Below are 13,569 nucleotides of genomic sequence, written 5' to 3'. Positions count from 1 at the left end.
ATACATAGGACTGGATTTCGCTCCAAAAGAACCATTGTTTAAAAATCCGAACGTAGAATTTAAACGTCGTAAACGAATACATATATATAGGAATCCCTGAACGTTGCCGAGAATCGGTTGTTTCTGAAATATGTGCGACGGCAACTTCCGGTTCTTGAGCCGTCTCGAGATGCCTACTGCAGACGACGAGTGCATACGGAAATACTGAAGCATGCCGTCTGCAACCGTTTGAATTGTTTGCATAATGATACGATTTTTATCTTCTATTTATGGGGAACATGCTAGGTCTTAGAAAACTCATCAGGATTATATAAAAAAACGAATGGTATTTGCGTGCTTAACGAAATACTGTCTGACAAAAACCATGGAGATCTGCTAAAAGTACAGCAAGAGAAGCATATGTAGAAAACATACGTTATCAAAGCCTCGTCAGTACCTTTTTTGATTTGCAGTTGTCGTGCGTTGAAATGAGGAAGCCATTATATTGACTCTAACGTGATCGGTTCGAGACCCCAAACTTTGTTTTCTAAGAAAAAAAAAAAACAACAAAAAAACATCCTGCTGATTTTTCCGTTTTCAATAGGACCCCACGTAGCGAAAGAGCTGGATAAAAACATCAGGTAAATTATATATTTGTTACGGAGAGTTCGTTTGATCACAGATGTTGTGCACTGATGCAACTTCTGTACCGTCAGAACTCCTCGAAACGTCTACTGGCCTGCACTTGGACGTCGATACACTTCCCGTCGTTGTCGCACGTGATTTGACCTCACTATGTTTTCACCCTTCTAAATTATTGCTGAAGCCTTCATGGCAGGCGTTCGCGCGGTCACGCACCTGGAGCGTCGATCAAAGCTGTGCACCTGTACTCTTCGCTTCCAAATCCCTTCAGAAAGTTGACCCCCGGAATAGAAGCTTCGTTTTCTAGCAAGGCAAAATCGGTTGTGAAACTTTATTACGAGGGTTCATCATGGCTTTATGGGACTAAGACAATATAAAGGCTCTTCGTGTTTCGATATTCAGAAGACAGAAGGCTTACATATAATATTCACTTTTTTTTATCGGACGAATTCTAAGTTCACGTCGAGCCATCATACATTTGTCCATAACAACGACCCTAGCAACGGTTTGTTTGGAGCACAGCGCAATGTGGTGACGTCACCACCTACGGGGTCAGTTTACAACGGCCCCGCCTGCGACTCATTTAATTCCTCTAAAGGTCAAGTTTTGGGGGAATCCACCATTCGTACAACTGATTGTCTAAAAACTGTTCAATAAACATGCAACTTGTATCGAGTAATCGTATTCGGGAATCTGAATGTACACCAACGCTCTGTTTACAAAGAGGAGCGCGTTTACCAGATGCAGGGCACCGCGCTTGCGCAGAAACAAAACTCCCGTGAGAAGAAAAGCGCCTGCTCATGCGCAGTGGCGACAGCAGCGCCGCCGCAGGGCCGCTCCGACGGGCGCGGGGTAGGTGACCTTGTCTTATCTTTCTCGGCTTCTGATTGGTCTATCCGCAAGACATTGGAAAATTTAGCTCGGTTCTACTCTCTTGTGTCGCGCTGCGGAGCGCTGCGGAGCGCTGCGACGCAAGCTAGTTTCTGAAATATTTGTGATGGCAACTTCCGGTCCTCGAGACGTCTCGAAATGCCTACTGCAGACGACGAAAGGACTGAAGTATGCCGTCTGCAACCGTCAAACATTGGGCGGGTTTCGTGCCGCAAGCAACCGTTTCCTGCCGCAAGGACGCCGTTCCGCATTCAAACATGTTCAAACCTGTGGGCCTTTGCCCCACAGCCAATCAGCTATTGCGGCTTTGCAAACGAGAGCGCCGCAATACGGGGCAAGAACACACTTTTAATAAGCGCCCGCCCTCTGCTTGGTCGTCCGCTCGCTCTCTCGCGGACAAACCAAGAACCAGGGGAGCGGGGACGGCGGCTGTTAAGTCTGTAGAAATCCTGCTTATTAATTAAGGTGTTTTCTTTTTTTTTGTTAGAAAAGTTTATCTTGAAAGTTACGTCATCAATATTCTTGTTTTAGCTTTCTATGTTGGTGTCGGCGTTTTGGAGGAAGCATTTGCGAGGGCATCGCGGCCGAGCCCGCGCTTGGAGCTGCTTGTGGCTTTTAACCGTGTGTGCCTGTGTTTAGAGGATTTCGCCACTTAGTGTCAAATTGTCGCTTCTTACCCGGTGTAATAATTTAGCGGTTGGCGCCAGTCAGACTGGGAAAAGTGCAGGCAATGACTCTAGAAGGAATGTGGTTTTGGCGGTTGGAGCGCCAGGCTGACAGCTCGCCGACCATTGGGTAACAGCGTACCACGTGGGAGTGGTGGAATTTGAAGTGATTGGTCGGTCCCTGAGGGGAAAGGAGGCCCCTACAAGTCTACGCAAGGAGTGCCGAGAGGGTTCTCGGGGGATTGGCTTCGATTCGATTTTTGGAAACTGGGGACAAAAGTATGGGGTTTAATTTTGATTCACTGTAGAGTTTATGTTTTGTTTTGAAATAAACGTGGCAAGACTGGCCACTGTAAAGCCAACCAACGTCGTAATGCGCTCAGCGGAATCAAACAACTTTTATGCTTTTTTTTTCATTTTTTTTTATCAACTTCCCGGGGCCTGTCATCGGGTGAGCACCACCCGGACCAGGACCCCACCCCCCATCTCCGAGGAAGTTGACTGCGGCGGAGACTATCGGCTTTGGTGCTGCTGTTACCGCGTGAATCTGGTCGGCGTGTTCGCGCATCATACAGTTTTAACGAAAAAAGAAAGCAAAAAAAAAAACAAAAACAAGTATGTTAAGATAGGAGTAATTGTGTTCCGCTTTGCAACTTCTAAAAAATCAACATGCGCGCTTTTTTATAGCGCGTCAACACTCCGTCACCCGTGATACGCTCCTGCCTGACCACTTCGTATTTTTTTGCCAAATAAAGTCCTTTTCGTACACTGAGAAGCTGTCAGTGAGCAGGCGCACGGGAAATAATAATAATAATAATAATAATAATAATAATAATGCATTTTATTTCCATCAATGGTACATCAATGGGGGAGGCCATGGAAAAGAGCTGTGTCGAGACAGCTTGACGAGCCCAAGGCCCCCTTATTGTCAATGAAATACAACTTGGTGGAGCAAAAAATGGTACAAGAGCAAACATGTAGAAATTATACAATCATAATACAAGCACTGTCTGAAAGCAAAAATAGTGGTTTTATTGTGGTTTCAGATCTAAAAACACACCGCGAAGTTCAGAGAAAGACACTTCTTCAATGTTAAATATTTTTTTCATCTAGCCAATTTAGTATTTTAGGTAGCGTGTATTTTAACATTTGATACCCATAGTTATTATTACATTTGGAAAATTTCCAGCATTCCACGTGTCGAGTGGTTTAGGTAGGTATATACGGCACTGTAGGGAGGCTAACTCAGAAAAGAAGCTTGAGTGTCTACTTTGTTCCAACTTAAAAGAGGAAGTCAGTCTATAATTATATAGTTGTTTTATATCAAGTACTCGGAAGCGTTCAAATAATTGTTGAGTGTGAGAGTGATAGGAAACATTTGAAATAATTCTCAACATTTTTTTCTGCAACAAATATAGTTTCTCTAGGTTTGTAAACGTGGTGGTGCCCCAAACAAGGTGGCAAAAACTTAGACTGGAATAAAACAATGAGTTGTAAATTAATAATTTAACGCTAGTTGGGAGTATAAACTGATGACGATGTGTTAGACCAATAACACGTGATAATCTTGAAATAACACTATGCACATGTGTGTCCCATAACATATTTTCTGAAAAGAGAACCCCTGAAGTCTTAAAGAAACTAAGCATTTCTATTGAGCATGAATTAAAAAAAAAAGTGTTTGTTTCCTTCTAATATTTTATTTTTTGGCCGAAAAAGTACTGCTTTTGTTTTATTAGTATTGATCTTCAAGCAGTTACATTGTGCCCAAGCCTCAAGCTGAGTTAAAGCCATGTTAGCCCTGTCTATCAACTCATTTCCGTTTGTACCTGAAAAAAAACACAAAAAAACACTAGTATCATCTGCATAGATGATACTAGTGTATCATCTATGCTCACCAGTATAACTCTAAGGAAGTCCAGGGTAACCCTGGAGTAATCCTAGTTTGCTGTAGGAAGTTCTTCAGGGTTACTCTAGTGTTACTCAAGGGTAACCCTGGGGAGTTTTTGGGCTTACTCAAGTATTACTCTAGGGTTACTCTAGGGTAACCCTGGAGGTTTTTTATGGGTTACTCCGGGGAACTCTTGGGTTCCTAAAAAGGCCACTTGGGACTGTGTCCTACAGCACTTCCCTGCCTCACTTTGCTGTGCAGAGCCCTTGCAGACGTGTTGCCCAAGCTGTTTCGGAGGTTTCCTGAGATGACGTTTCTCCTGTCGTCCGAGCTTGTTGAGTTCCTGAGCCACACGGCGAGCTACGACACAGCCCCGGACTTCTTTACCAACCTGGTCAGCGGATCCACGCTTCCTTTGCTGGGTGTACTTTGTTCTCTCAGGTCGTGCAACCTCTACCTCACGGGTTTTCAAACTACCATATTTACACGACTGTAAGTCGACCCCCACACATTGCATGTCAGCAAAACGAAAAAAAAAAAAGTTTAAGGTGCATTGTAGGATGAACATGGGAGAAAGGTAGGGCACCTCATTCGAATGCCTGGCCTCCAATGTGTGCTCGACGCCTTCTGGCGTGCTTGAGCTGCACATTTGCGCGCGAAGCGCACGAGATGCCGAAGCGCTATCCAAGTTAGGAAGCGTGCGCTGGAGACGACAAAACTGTAACTCCTCGCTGTCGTTCTCACTCTGTCTTTCGTCTGCACTGATGTTGTCGTTCCCGTCATCATCGCTGCTACGCTCCCAAAACGCGTCGTCGGCATCGCCCGACGAAATCTTGCACTTCGTAAACGACATCGTCAATCTCATCTTCCGTGCTTGCTTGGTGGTCGTGTCGCAAGTCATGGTTAGGAATTGATAGCGCGCTCCTGCTACATACGTTGTAAGCCAGACCTCTATCTACGAAAAGCATCCGTATCCGCATTTTGGCCCGCGGAAGCCTCTTCATTTGCTGTGACAATTAAAAGATCCTACGTCATTGCAGATGCCACTGGCGCACCACTTTCTTTGACAGGTCGAACTTTCGTCCAGCAGTGCAGTTGTTGGTTGCTTTGGATGAAGAATGGCCTTTAATGAGTATTGAAAACCTAAACTGCCCAGACCACGCATGTCAATACAGAGAAACATAGTTGGCACTTCAGCACGGTCGCACGATCTTGACACACAATAAAGCAGTTTTAGTGTAATTCTAGGGCGCTGTTAACGTGCGGCGGCTCATTACAAAATTGTTAACCCACCTGGTTCACTCGTAAACGCCGCTTTGTAGCGGCCGACCATTCGCTAAAGTGTCTTTCGATGAAAACTAGGCGTTCACTAAAACGTTGTTCGACCAAGTGAGTGACACTGCATTGTGCAAAAACAAGCAGTGGGGAGTGAGGCTGTTCCATTGGCTGTTCAGGTGTGGCTTTTAAATCAAGTACCTCCACCCCTGGCATCCTGCGCGCCACTCACAGCCATGCATTCAGGCTGATTTGCGAATCGTGATCAGCATGATCACGATTCGCAAAGCAACCCGAATGCACGCAAATCAGCCCGAGCACACAGAATGGCAATATGCTACAGATACAGCAGGCTGAACTTATAACAAGCCGAGGTGTTCTTGATAATGCGATTGTTTCGTCTTTATTGGCAATAGATACCTTGGTCCCGATTATAAGTCAACCCCCCTCCAGTTCAGATTTTTAAAAATTCAAAAATGGGTCGACCTACGGCTATGTGAATACAGTAGGTTCCGGGGAACCACAGGATCCCCAGAGCACCTTAAGGGTTCTCTGGAGTACCTTCAGGAGTTCCCCAATCTCTCAAATTTTCTCGACCATCCCCACTCCCATGTAAAATATTTTTGTTTTTTTCTGTTTAATCTTCATTTTAGCAGATCTGATCGATCCATTGATGCATAACTATGAGCCAGTCATTTTCTAGTATGTTAATTATTTCTTGGAGGGCCTGTAGGCTTTGGCACTGCTTTGTCGTGTTAGTGCCCGGGACTGGGAAGGGTTCCTTGGATCAGTCAAGAGAGAGGGGGATTCCTCGAGATTGAAAGGTTTGAAAGCCCGTGCTCCACATCATAGCTATTTGAATGAAGTTTTGCGGTGGACACTCAAGTGTATTCCGTGTAGGGTGATGCCATGGTGACACCATGGTGTCATGTCACATCCCATTGTCTAGTGACGTGATGCCATGATGACATCACAATGTTGTGCCACGTCACATTGTCAGGTGACGTCGTAGTGCCGCGCGACATCATATTGTCATGTGACGTTGCATAGTAACATGACACTGGGAAGATTTCTTCGCTTAATTAAGTGATAAAATTTATCCATTAAATCTGTTGGGAAAATACCTGCGTAGAGCGTGATGTCAGGGTGTCGTGTCACATCACATTGTCAAGTGATGTGGTGTCGTGCGACATCATAGTGTCGCATCACATTGCGCTGTTACGCGACGCCGGGAAAGTTTTTCAGCTAAATTAGGTTTGAAGATCTCAAGGCCAAGATTCCGAGACATTCGGGCTAGTTTCAAAACTTGCCACCACACGGCGCTCAAAGACCAACCTGCAAAATATTTTTCAACCAGAAAAAAGTTCCCCTCGCCACACTTCCCATTTCCTCCTCTCCCACAGTTGACTTGACGGCGGGGAGACTCCTTTTGTTGCTGCATCTCGGGGCCAGATAAGCCAAGCTAAGCGCATAATGGGCGATTTGCGGCGGGAGGCACAGCGACCCCTTTCCTCCGGCGATACCAGAGAAGCGCCCGAAACCGAACTCTCCTCTCTGCAGCATTTCAGAGCCTAGCCTCTCGGTTTTGTCTCTAAATTTTTGTTTTGTTTTGCGATAAGCATGCTTGGCTACTCCGAGCATTTGACTGCTTCAGCGGTCCATGTAAAGTGACCCAAGGCCATGTGAGGATGGGCATAGGCTAAAGGTTCGTTCACACTCTTGCAACCGAGTACGACCGAGAGAGACCAGACCGGTTTTTAAGCCTCTTGCGACCTCTTAGGACCAGCTCCGCTGTAGCGCATCCGGTTCTAAGAGGTCGCAAGAGGCTTAAAAACCGGTCTGGTCTCTCTCGGTCGTACTCGGTTGCAAGAGTGTGAACGGGCCTTAAGGGCCATCGTCCAAGAACCCTAGAGCTCGAAGGAACTACCGCATTTTCCGGACTATAGCCCGGACCCGGTGCATAGACCGCAGGGAAATATTTTGCGTCAAAAATAAAAGTGCTTGCTTAGATAGTCCGCACTCGGTACACAAACGGCACCCAGTGCAAAACCCGCACGTAGCACCTAGTCCGAACGTAAAAAGTATCATACTCAGCAGACCTTGACAAACGCCTACTGTATTAGCTCACGATGAAGCTTTATCGTACGTAAATCAACATTAGTATAGTCCGTTACTCATAAAATCCTTCACGATTGTCATAGTGAAGGATCTAGAAAATTATATCATTGTATTGTCCGCACCTGTAGATAGTCCGCATCGGGTGAATTTTCAACTTTTAAACTTATATAGTCCGGAAAATACGGTACTACAGAGTGTATTGTGACCCTGGGTACTTGAAGAGGAAGTGGCGAGCCTTACAAAAAGAGTTTACGGGACGGGAATTCATGCCAGCGTGCGTACTCTAACATGTCCGGTGCTTTTACCCCAACCCACCTGGTGTTGCCTAAATGGGACACACGTTGAAATAAACAGTGCTGGGGGCTGTCAGACCGTTGTTTTTGTTCTGAAATTTGACCGAAACTCCAAATATTGAGATCTGCAAAAATCCATAATACGAAGCAGAGCCTTTTTTTTTTCGGTTCCTTGCATTTTTATATTGCGTTTTGAGATCCTACTAGTGACCAGTGCCGCGTTTAGACGTCATATTGCACGTGGCCACACCGGTGACTAGAACTCCACCTTTCCGTAAACAAAAGTTTAAAGTACAAGTTCACCCGTCAAATTTTGGGAGTGTAATTACAATATTGCGTTAATTTTTCTCAACTCATTATCTCTTCTCGAAATGGTTAATCACTTTAGTACAGTCGCCCTCTTGAGATTTCTAGGCGAGAGATGGCAAAAGCATTTTCCAAAACTAACTGTTTTACATTACCGATTCCTTTCTTAAAAATCACTAAAATTTAATTATATCACATTAAAATTACTAATTACTAAAACTATGGGCATTCTCTTCGTATTACATTTAATTTTTGCAGGTAGAGTTTGCTTGTCGATAATGAAATATCAGTCTGCTGTTGCAAACAGTGCAATGTAGGCGCAATATAATATATTACTGTCATGCCGCAACCTTGTTCAGGAAGCCGCCGATGACAACGAGGTTTTACGATGCGCTAGTAACTCCAAAGTATCTGAATCAGTGGTGTCGCCATGCTGTACTACAGCGCAACATATGAGATGAGACCATAACCGTGCTCTCGCAAGCTCGTTTTTAATAAAAAAAGAAGATAATATTTTTTTCTTTAATTCTCTAGTTGTGCTTGTAAGTTGCAACACAGCAAGAGCTACTCAAGTCTATTGTAATGTATCACTGATATCCGATAAGCTGAGGTGGCGTAACCTGTGCAGCATAAAATGCTTTGACGGAATCGTTTGTTCTTAGGTTCACACGTGAGCTGCGAGCTAACCTATCCTATACCTACAGCCAAGAATAAAGGCTCCGAGCATTAATTGGAATGCGACGGAAGCACTTCGACGTTCCGGACTGCCGTGACTATATCTGGAATGACTTCTCTAATCGAGGTGAACACACGCACACATATACCGGAGGCACTGTTGAAGTCTCAGGGGCTCGGGTTTGCGTATAGATTATCATTTGCGCCGATACCCGTTTTTCGCTTTGCTAAAATATTTCAACAACTGCCAGTCTTGAACGGGTCAACAAAAGAACTGATCGTTTTCACGTAGTTGGGTTAAAACTATGTGGTTAGGCTACTGTATGGGTGCACTACTAAAACCAATTATAATGACATCTAAAGCGACAATCACTTTCCTGTGTACTTTATCTTGTAAATAACACTTTTGCGATTGACATGTACTTTTGCGCGCGTGCACCGTCGGCAAAAGTCGCACCATTAAATGATCTCCCTTCTTTTTCTTTTCTTTTTTTCTGAGCGAGAAAAAAAAGGCGGGGGGGAGAGAAGGTTGTTGAGGGTAAAAAATGTTGGAGATATGTGCTCTGATTGTCATGATTGTGCATTTTTGATCAGCTAACCTTTACAGCTCCCACATGAACGCGACGTCCCATGATGTCAACCGCAGAAACAGTTTGATCACTACTCGTACATCAGCCACTGCATTCGGCTTTCAGGTTATTGTGTACCTTCGTGCGTGAGTGCGTGCGTGTAACTTTGATATTTGTATCTGATGTTTAGGAGTGCATATCTCGTAATATTTTCTAGATATAGCGTGGATTTTTTTTTGTATATTCTTTCCGGAACGGTAAATCATCTAAAAATATTTTTTACTCGAGTTTTATAACTGAAAATATTTACAACGCTTCAAACGTGCTTCAATGTGAAAAGTTCCCCAACTTCAGCGTGCAATTAAAAAAAAAAACTTCGTTTTTCTTTTTTTTCTCGAGGAAAATATTTTACACTATATCGCGTGGTGTTCCATTAACATGTTGCATTATTTTGTCTCCATGCGAAATGCAGCGCTTCGAAATACACGAACTAGGCAACTTTGACATTTTTACCCAATATTTGTGAGTTGTTATCTGGCAATGTCTTCAAGATATAGCATTGAACTATTTCTGATGTGTTCTTCCCAAGAGGGCCTATCACCTACATGAAAATCATTGCACTAACTAATAACTGGACAAATTTACAGTGCGGCAAACAGCTTCCAGGGCCGAACTCGGTCCCAAGCAATAACAAAAGTTACAAGTAAAAAAAGAAAAACGATACCGACATTTTCAGAAGCTTTTATTTCTACGCCACATAGTTTTATTGTGTCCAGAGTTTGCGAGCTCAGGCTGAACTCAAGCAGGATTTACCAATGAACCACTCTAAGCGACCCATTATTAGCAAACACAAAGCCGCGTACTCTGTTACGATCCGTTCTACCTTAAAATGGACCGCAGCGGACGCTACGAGCCATCGGAGGTAAATCAGTTCCGAGTGTGTGACACGTGACATGCGCTGAGTGTGGCACGAGGCCAAATGAAGCGCTCGCAGCGCTGCATTGGCTGGAACGACTTGCAGCGTCCGGTGTGGTCCATCCCTGGGTATACAGAACATAATCTTGTACCAAAGCAGTATGTCTGACTTCTCGGATTACCCCGAAGACATCCCCAAGCAGCTCACAAAAGTGTCATTGTATATTGTCAGAATGTCGAACCGGACAAAACCATTATCACGGAGTACCTTCCGCACAGGACAAGGCGAGGGGTTAAGTGCTCGCTCAAGCGTTGTGAGAGCCAGTCCTTTGAAGACAGGATATAAAGCTACGACCCTCGTGAGCCAATCGGGGCATCGGAGCAAAGCACTTGACGATGTGCCATAGAAACACGAGCCTCCCACGGAGAGCTGTCTCGTGCGTCGCTCCCTTGCTCTGATTGGCCAACGGGGATCGTAGCTTTCGCCGTTTACCAAGTTATGGTGAAACGGAGATACACTCAGTCCGTGTAGCTTTTCTATCTGATCGTTTTTTCTGTTCCACGTATTTTTAAAGTTCAATGTCACGGTTTGAGCGGAGAACGTAACGTGGCTTTTCGAAGCTACTGGAGAATCCAGTGTATGTCTGTTATTTGTTTCAACGGTCGTTTACTTACAAAAGCAAGCCGGGTCTTCCTGACAGAATAAAGTGCTCCTCGCCGACATTTACGATTCTGCCCCATTGCATGATTAGTTTAAGAAATAATCCAAATCCGAAAGCCCCGTTTCCATACCCCTGCCGCAAACCCCCGCGTTTTGTCACACATCTTCAAGATCCCCGGCTTTTAAAAACCAACGCCCGCTTAACAATTTTCCAAGCTTCTCCCCTTGTATTGCTATCAACGCGTTTCTTCCTACGCATTGTATACATGATTAAGCAAGGGATGGAGTTGACAAAGCGACCACAATTACTACTTTTGTGTACTTGTTTATCGAATGCGCTCTCGTGGCCCGAAGTCGTTATAGAGCGGAAGGTAAATACACTGCCAAAATAGTCTGTACATCTGTAACAAATAATTACTAATAATAAACAGAAACAAAGAAGCAGGTCATGGGCCACCGCAAAAACGTCACTGATGGCATTTATAATAAAGTTAGGTCATTGATATTAGCAACCAACCAGATGAGATGGTTTTATCCGTGGACTGAGCAAGGTAGGAAAGATTAACTCGTATTTCAAATTAATGCTGGTGATTGGGTCCGGACACTTCATCGAACACCGTCTCATCGAAGCCATTTAATTGAACGTTATTGAATCAAACGCCATTTGATCAAAGCCGTTTAATTGAATGCTTTAAAATAGTATTTGGAGATCGTTTCTCGTTTTCGGAAATAGTTCCTTTTGCATCGAAGGACAACTATATTCTATGCCATATTTTCAATTAAATGTCAGGACCAAGAAAAGAACTGCTTTTCTCCGGCAATATAATGGTAGTCGCATGAGGACAAACACGCGTACACTATGCAGTGCTGACTACCCCGCGACAACCAGAAAGTTTCTGGCTCAGTGACTTGGTGTGCGCCGCCTATTTGTGTCACACTTGTGCTACTAAGCTTGTCTAAAGTAGGGAACATCCAAGATCACAATTGTTTTAAAGATGTCATTTACGCACGAGAAAACCAGAAAGTTTTAGATGAGGCGATGAAAGGGATAAAAAGAAGGGTACAAATATTTTCGGACATTTCATTATGCACGTAGTTCGTTGCTCAGGCTCAAATCAATCACGATTTGCACAAGAAGCTGTCTGGTTTTCGAAGCTTTCTCCCAAGCCTCCCCGTTATTTACAGACTTGGGCTTGAAACATTGAACCCGAACACAAGAAAGAACGCAGTGGCGACTCCTCTCCCCCCCTTCCCCCTCGAGCGCCTCGATACCATTAAATCCAGTGACTTTAGATACCATGAGACATCGGAGGTGACTCAGTGCTGGGAAAAGTCACACGTGGCATTCGGATTTGGTGCAGCGATGCGCGCCAAGGAGCGAGAAGTCATATGAAACCCTCACAGCAGTGCATCTGCTGGAACAGTTTGTAGCGTCCGGATGTCCTACTTCCATCAAGCCCCACCTCAGCGACCCGAAGGAATTCCGCAAGCAGGCTCTAAAGCGACCCATTGTGCGTTTCGAAAACCTTGAACGGGCAATAACGTTATCACAGAGTTCCTGGTATACTGAACAAAGAAGAATGATAAGTGCACCCTCCCCCCCCCCCCTTCCTCGCTTTCAGCATGAATCACACACACCCCGTTCCAGTATTGCTTCTTTCTTTTTTTTTTAATTCAATATTTCCAAGCACGGGAGGCATGGGGTAGTGCGAGAGCGCCCTGTTTCAACGACTGCTCTTGTGAAAGATTGCATAAGTTTTGTTTTTATATATTATTATGAAGCCGCCAGTCGCTGCAGTTATGGCTTAAATCTCTGATGAACCCGGATACTTGGCGTTTTACAAATTTAGAAAAATACAAGGAGAGTCAAATGGCTCTGTCTTTATTCGCAAGGTTGTTGGATTCTTCAGACTGGGGATCCGAACAATTCAGTGTAGGAAGTTTCGGTGTAGGTCGTTTCGGTGCCGACATTTCGGAGCACGGACTTTTCGGTGCAGAGACTTTTTGCTGCATGGATATTTTTGTGTAAATACACGTTTGGAAGTTCAAATAGCTGATCTTTCCAGCAGGCATTGCGGACGGCTAGCGGACATTTCATCGAACACCGTTTCATCGAACACCGTTTCATCGAATGAATGGACATTTCATCGAACGCCATTTCATCGAACGCCGTTTCATCGAATTGCTTAGGGCCGTTTCATCGAATTTCTCTGTATTGAGTTTTGAGGCATAACAGTGCTTTGTAGATGTTTTACCTTACATTTGTTAAGACTAAGGTAGTCACTTAAGAAACAGTCTTTAGGGTGGAGCCAAATTACTAGAAATAAAAACCATTGGTATAAAAACAAATGGGTATGCGACTTACTGAAAAGTTTTACTCATGTACCTGTCAGAAAACATGATACTGGAGGTAAAGGACCGACACTTAAAACACTTTTGAATGTCTGTCGTTTTTTTTACCGGCTGTTCGGGGGTTTCGGTAATGTGCCATTCACACCAGCTCATTTGCACACTTACGCTTAGTTGAAGGTTTATTCACGAAAAGCATTTAACTGCCAGGGCAGCACGCTTATAATAAAACGATGCTCTGCCAGGAGAGCACACGAAATAAAATATAATGATACTCTGATTATCAGCTTTATGCTCAGATTGAACGTTTCTGCTTTTTTTTTTTTTTTTAGTTTTCAAA

The sequence above is a fragment of the Ixodes scapularis genome, unplaced genomic scaffold (genome assembly GCF_016920785.2).
Source record: "Ixodes scapularis isolate PalLabHiFi unplaced genomic scaffold, ASM1692078v2 PGA_scaffold6__148_contigs__length_123643588, whole genome shotgun sequence".
NCBI classification, from domain to species: Eukaryota; Metazoa; Arthropoda; class Arachnida; order Ixodida; family Ixodidae; genus Ixodes; species Ixodes scapularis.
This window is presented reverse-complemented; position numbering follows the sequence as displayed.